This window comes from Triticum aestivum, chromosome 2D (assembly GCF_018294505.1).
Source record: "Triticum aestivum cultivar Chinese Spring chromosome 2D, IWGSC CS RefSeq v2.1, whole genome shotgun sequence".
In the NCBI taxonomy this organism is placed as follows: Eukaryota; Viridiplantae; Streptophyta; class Magnoliopsida; order Poales; family Poaceae; genus Triticum; species Triticum aestivum.
This window is the reverse complement of record NC_057799.1, coordinates 514,920,628-514,927,044: the sequence shown is the minus strand read 5'-3', so window position 1 is coordinate 514,927,044 and position 6,417 is coordinate 514,920,628. Positions and strand designations below refer to the sequence as shown.

The 6,417-nt window shown below is 41.7% G+C and overlaps 1 long non-coding RNA gene across 2 annotated transcripts; it reads right to left on the bottom strand.

Annotated features, from left to right (window-relative positions):
- Positions 1 to 544: 544 nt before the first annotated feature.
- LOC123049729 (uncharacterized) lies at positions 545 to 5,607 on the bottom strand. 2 transcript variants are annotated; one of them, XR_006423643.1, is made up of 8 exons: positions 4,413 to 5,607; positions 4,063 to 4,167; positions 2,886 to 3,124; positions 2,723 to 2,815; positions 1,463 to 2,643; positions 1,251 to 1,374; positions 967 to 1,091; positions 545 to 869 (listed from the first exon to the last, which is right to left on the bottom strand). It is a non-coding gene; the product is annotated as an uncharacterized lncRNA (long non-coding RNA). The 2 variants fall into 2 exon arrangements; XR_006423642.1 differs by lacking the exon at positions 545 to 869 and having other exon boundaries at positions 964 to 1,091.
- Between the last annotated feature and the right edge of the window lie 810 nt (positions 5,608 to 6,417).

Genomic DNA, 6,417 nt, shown 5'->3' with positions numbered 1-6,417 from the left:
CGGTTCGCCGATCTTGCCAATGAAAACGTGTATGCCACCAAAGGGGACCCGGTACCCGTACTCGATTGAGCCGGCCTCGGGGCCCCAGCCTGCATCGTCGATGTAGAGCTTGCCGCGACGACTCTTGGTCATCCGGCCCACAGCGTAACCCTTGAGTCCTTCGAAGTTGCCCTCCAAGAACTTGAAACCATCGTGCGATAGCCCCACGGTGGGCGCCAACTGTCGTGGTTTTGTCACGGCAGATGTCCTAGAGAAAGGACTTAGTCGTGGAGCCATCGCTACGGGTTAGCTTAAAGGGGTTAAAGCGGACAAGGGACGCAAGAGAGTTTTATACTAGTTCGGCCCCTTACGATGAAGGTAAAAGCCTACGTCTAGTTGTGATGGAATTGATGGGGTTTCGATGACCAGGGAGCGAATACGCTTTGCCTGAGTCTCGAGTTGTTGTCTGTTGTCCTTGAACCGCCGTCGGGTTGTCCCCTTATATACATGGGTTGACGCCCGTCGGTTTACAGACTCCGAGGCCGGCTCATAATCGTGTCCGGCTCGGTCTCTGCTACTTCTATCTTACAACACAAGTTTACATATCAGTGTCGGTTTGTGTCTACAGGCCTTAAACCGGCTTTGGGCCCTGGGCCTTCATGAGGCGTCACCGTCTGTCTTCATGGGCTTCAGATACAGATGAACTACTTATGGGGTTAACCCGGCCTCTCCTGGCCGGTTTACACCCAGTGGTAACATCCCCAACAGATTCGGTGTATCTTGCCACTCCAATAATTCAGCGTCTTTGACTTTAGCTATAGGTGAGAAGAACTGATAACAAATAGAAGTTACACAAATGGAAGTACCCCACTCCTGCAATGTTCCGATGTCTGATACACGGTATGATGTTCAGGAAAGAGTGAGGAAGTGGCAGGGGCAACATCATTCATGTTAGGAATCTGGTAACAAAGAGGACCAAGGCAGTACCTTCTAGGAACAACTTTTGCTATTTCTGCCCATTTATTCCCATATACCCGATGGGCATTAATTTGTGCATGTTCCTCAGTAGTCCAAGCATCTCTCTGTATTCTGGATTCAGATGATTATGCCACCTAAGATGTTATGTATGAATTGAAAATCAGATTCATAACCAATCAGCTCTTTATGTAACCAATGTGTTTCTAAATTAGCAAGCATTCCCATGTTTGTCTTGCACAAAGGGGAAAATGCATTTAAGCGGACCATGAAAAATAAAATAATCAAAAGAATACCTCTCTTGACATTGCTTGCCTATACGTCCAGGGAGTGACCTTGCAATGAGACCATTTTGTTGGTCCTTACTGCATTTTGAGCACAAATATCAAGTGCCAATAGGTAGTTATGGATACAACACATCTAAAAACAAAAGTACCCATAAGTAGCAAAATTTGGCTAAATAAACATTTTGACATCAGCATCGCAAAATGTAAAGAACGTAAATTACCTGCGTTGCATGCAAACCCAACCCATCAGTGTCCTTAGAAACACAATAAAGAGCCCATGTGACATGTCCGGATCCAATGTTTGTACCTTAGAAACTTAGAGAAAAGCATTATTCCAGTGACTGGACAGCAGTAATACAAAAAAGGATATGATATCACAAAAAAGTTCAGAAAAAAGAATAGTGATAGGTCTGTTCACATTCAACAAACAGCAAACCAATCAGTCGTGACATAAAACACAAGTTATACAACCAAACATTCAGCAAAGCATACAAGCCACACCATCAAACAAATGCAATTTTCACAAAGTCACACACACATAGAGTCAAGCCCCACACATTCACCATCAAGCCACACACAGTCACACACACAGTCAAGCCACACACAGTCTCACACAGAGTCAAGCCACACACAGTCACACACATAGTCAAGCCACACACATATTCAACATCAAGCCACACGTAGTCTCACACACAGTCAAGCCAAACACACACAGAGTCAAGCCACACACACAAAGTCAAACCACACACAGAGTCAAGCCACACACATATTCACCATCAAGTCACACACAGTCACACACACAGAGAATGGAGCACTTGCACACAAGAAACAAACATAGATAGGGGCACAAAGAGAAACCTAATACATGCAAGACCGAAGTAAACTTAGAAAGCTAAAAAGAAATTTTAGAACTTGAATGAGTAAACTGATTTCAAGTTGGCAACAGTGGTTGCCTCTCATCAGTTACAATATTGTGCATGTTACAGCAGCACTAAGAGCTTGCTCAAGAGCATTTTCATCAATCTATCTGAGAAAATGCAGAAACAATGTTCCATCAAGATCTATAAGAATAAAATATGGAGGTCGTGTCAGTTCCAAACACGACTTGCTAATAACCACTGCAGTACTTAAACATGAGTATCAAGTAGGGTAATTTATTACATCTAGTAAGCAAAATATTGAAATATTTGAAGGGTGTAAAACAGAAATTAGGCACCACTACACCAGCAAGGGAACAAAGAACCATACAAGACAGAACATTACAAACAAGTAAATTGCACGAGAGAAACAAATCTACAACTGAATGGAGCCTTACTCATCCCCAATTTGGCGTTGCTCAATTTGAGAGATACCATAGTATTGAAGTGCAACTTTTTCGATCTAAAATTCTCTCATAGCAGACCTACAAGAGATATAAGGGAACTAAATTTTTGTCCTTAGTTGTAGACATAGATTATTAAACTGTTTCTGAACCAACAAACCTTGTACTGTAAGTCCAGAACTTCCTGGTTGCTGTTTGTGACAAAAAACGAGGCTCTGTTGATAAAAGCTTCAGCATTCACTGCATCATCATCCTACAAAATGAAGAACTACATTAGTCCAGCTGACAATGCAATGACGACAAAGGCTAAAAACAGGACTAACCTCCAAATAGAGTCATGCAATCTGGACACACTTGGATAATTTGTTTGTGTCATCAAGCATCCCGATTTTTAAGAAGATGGTCAGATTTCCCAGAATATCCAATGACATGTAAAGAGAGACAAAAGCTTTGCTTCTACTTGATTCCTGATTCCAAGTCAATGCCACTAAGCATTTGTGCTGCTCTCGACCATTGTTTTTCAAATTCATACAGTTCTGCAAGCTTCCCTAATCACTACAACCTGCATATAGATAGCCAGCACGGTTATAGATCAAGAATGTTGCAAGACTTTTTTACATAATAACAACAAGGTCAATCACAAAGTCACCGAAGAAGATTAGTGAGCAGTTACAAAGCCCACAGAAATACTATATATTATGTCAGTTATTTGTGGTAGTGAAACAAATCTAGAGATAAACTTTCTCTATGAGATTTACATGAAGACCCTAGAAGTAGTAAATTCACTGTATGATTTCTTTCACAAGATGACAAGCATGATGCAGGCATTCTTTGTACATTTTTCTGCACAGGTATATATTAACCAGCTCCGATCTACACAATCTTTCAATACTAGAGCCCTGTTTGGAATCTCTTCGCTTTGCGGAGCTGCGGAGCTCGGTTTGAGCTGCTCCGTAAAAAGTTGCAGCTGCCTGCTCCGCTCCGGGAGCTGAGTCGCAGGAGCGGAGAGAAACCGAACAGGCACTAGGTATTTCTCTGCACACTTATTCTATATTTATTTACTTTGATGGTAGCTAATACCTAGAAATATGAATAGTTAAGACTAAGACCACATGATTGCAATAAATAGAAATCATACTACTCCTTAATGGCTAATTTTAGTGATTGTTTTCAGCAGCTTAACAAAGTTTAATCCCATGAGACATTATAAATTGCAACTTCAACAAGAACTCCCAAACAGTAACACTAAAGAAGACAAAGCTATTTAGATTTTTGAAATGCGGTGCATATGAGGGACATGATGCACGAAGATATATGTAGATATTTAGGTTTCTACAATGCAACCCATGTGAGCATGAAATGAGTGGCAACAGTAATCCCTATATTGCATTATTTTCTCTACCCACAGACAAGATCATGAGGTATTATAAAACTATAGTCCTTCAACAATAATTAGTGCTTGATAATTGAATTGATATAACTCGGTTTGAGATAAGCTACCTTTCTACTCTTTGGTGTCTTCTATACATATTCTTTAAGTTGGTCGGTTGTAATGTTACTCCTAGTCTCTTCCATTACAGATTTGATCCGGAGCAACACTTCCTGCTGTATATGGTGACAATTCTCAGTTTATGCGCATCAAAATAGTAAATACACCATTTTAAAATAACAGGACATATGTTTTTCTTCTTCTTAGCATCATGTGCAAAAGCAAGTTGGTAAATAGCACAGCCACAAGTTCTGCAATTTGTTCATTTATTACGAACATTTGTTCTAGGAGATCCATTTGGCAAACACTAGTTGAGCATGATGTGGCAGAGAACATCAACTATACATAAAATCAAGTGTACCTAATTAGCCAGGCCGTGCAGTGGCCCAGCCAAACCGTTCAGTGTCCTTAGCAACACAATAAAGAGCAAATGTGACATTTCCAGATCCACATGTCTGTACCTTAAATACTTAGAAAAGCATTGGAATATGATATCCACATAACACACATATCACAAAAAAGTTCAGAAAAAAGAATAGTCAGTTGTCTGCACTAAACAAGTACTGGTCTGTTACCTATGACCAGGAACTACCAATACCAAGTTAGCATAAATGATTATTCGTCAAGACAATCATTCCTGCATATAAATATGTATCTCAAGGAAAATTTGTAAGAGATGTGGTTAATAACTTGAATAAAACACACCATATCAAGTATAATAACACATAAGTGATATCAATATTTATACCTTCCACATCAGATAGTATAAAACACACCGTAGCTAGTATAAAACACACCACGGCCTACACGGTTTGCACCTCTAAACGCATTCCCATATATGGAAAGACAGACATTGGGAACATAAGCAAAGCATGACAAGAAGAACCCAATTGGAAATAACACTAAATAAGCAACCATCAGAACAACCATAATGAATCACCCCATCTCTGCTTATAAGATGGGTGATTCAACAACATAAGAACAACTGTGACGAACAACCATAACGACCAGCGAGCCAAACCAGAGTATCACAAGGGCACATGCGTTCGAGGTCTGGAAATCGCCGACGAACAATGCAGCGACGGAACCGAGGAACCGATCTGAACAAACACGATAAACTGACATTGCTTTGGCCTCTCCCCGTCCCCGTAATCCAAATTCAAAACCAGACGGCGAACACGAAGCACAGGATCGTGAGTGCTTCTCAGATAACCGAAGCACACACAGAAGTTGAATGATCCAACAAACTCAAAATCAATATTAAGTACTCAATGATCCAGCAAATATTACAACAGAATTTTACGGAATAGGGTGTTAGAAGCTCAATGATCAATGATCGCACTATAAGTTAATTGTCACAAAGTCTAGGCAAAGCAATAAAAGCATTTTCCATTGACTGGACATTAGTAATACAAAAAAAGAATATGATATCTGTCGTGGTTTTGTCACGGCAGATGTCCTAGTGAAAGGACTTAGTCGTGGAGCCATCGTGACGGGTTAGCTTAAAGGGGTTAAAGCGGACAAGGGACGCAGGGAGTTTATACTGGTTCGGCCCCTTGCGGTGAAGGTAAAGGCCTAATCTAGTTGATGTGGAATTGCTAGGGTTTCGATGACCAGGGAGCGAATCCGCTATGCCTGGCTCTCGAGTTGTTGTTTGTTGTCCCTAAACCGCCGTCGGGTCGTCCCTTTATATACACAGGTTGACACCGGCGGTTTACAGAATCCCAAGGCCGGCTCATCAACGTGTCCGGCTCGGTTTCTACCCTTTCTTATCTTACAACACAAGTTACACATTATATGGCGGTTTATGTCTACAGGCCCTAATCCGCCATTGGGCCTTGGGCCTCCGTGTTAGATCTCCTCCGTAAAGCGCCATACTCCTTGTCTTCACGGGCTTCAAATATAAATAACTCATTACGGGTATAACCCGGCCCCTCCTGGCCGGTTTATACTCAGTAGTAATATCCCCAACATTAGGCCCCAGATTGATTTGAACCTGTTCATGTCAATCTTCAACACTTAAGAAAAATCCCCTTTTAACACCTTCGCATAACCTTGTAATCCGCCATGACGTCATCTTCCAAGATTGTAATAAACCGCAATGACGTCACCTGTTATAAAAATTGTATATATCTCCCCTTCATTAATGAGCCTCCGACAATCGAGGCGATAGCTCTGTCACATATCCAACTTTTGGGCTCCTCGATTTTCGCGCATGTCACTTATCCCTTCGCCTCATAAATAAGACCGGGGGGTCCTTTTCATTCCCCCCTCCCGTGCCTCCTCGCTTATTCTTCTTCCTTGCACCGCCCTGACCCTCACGCGCGGCCGCCGTCAAGCTCCGCCCTCGACCTCAACTTCGTCCG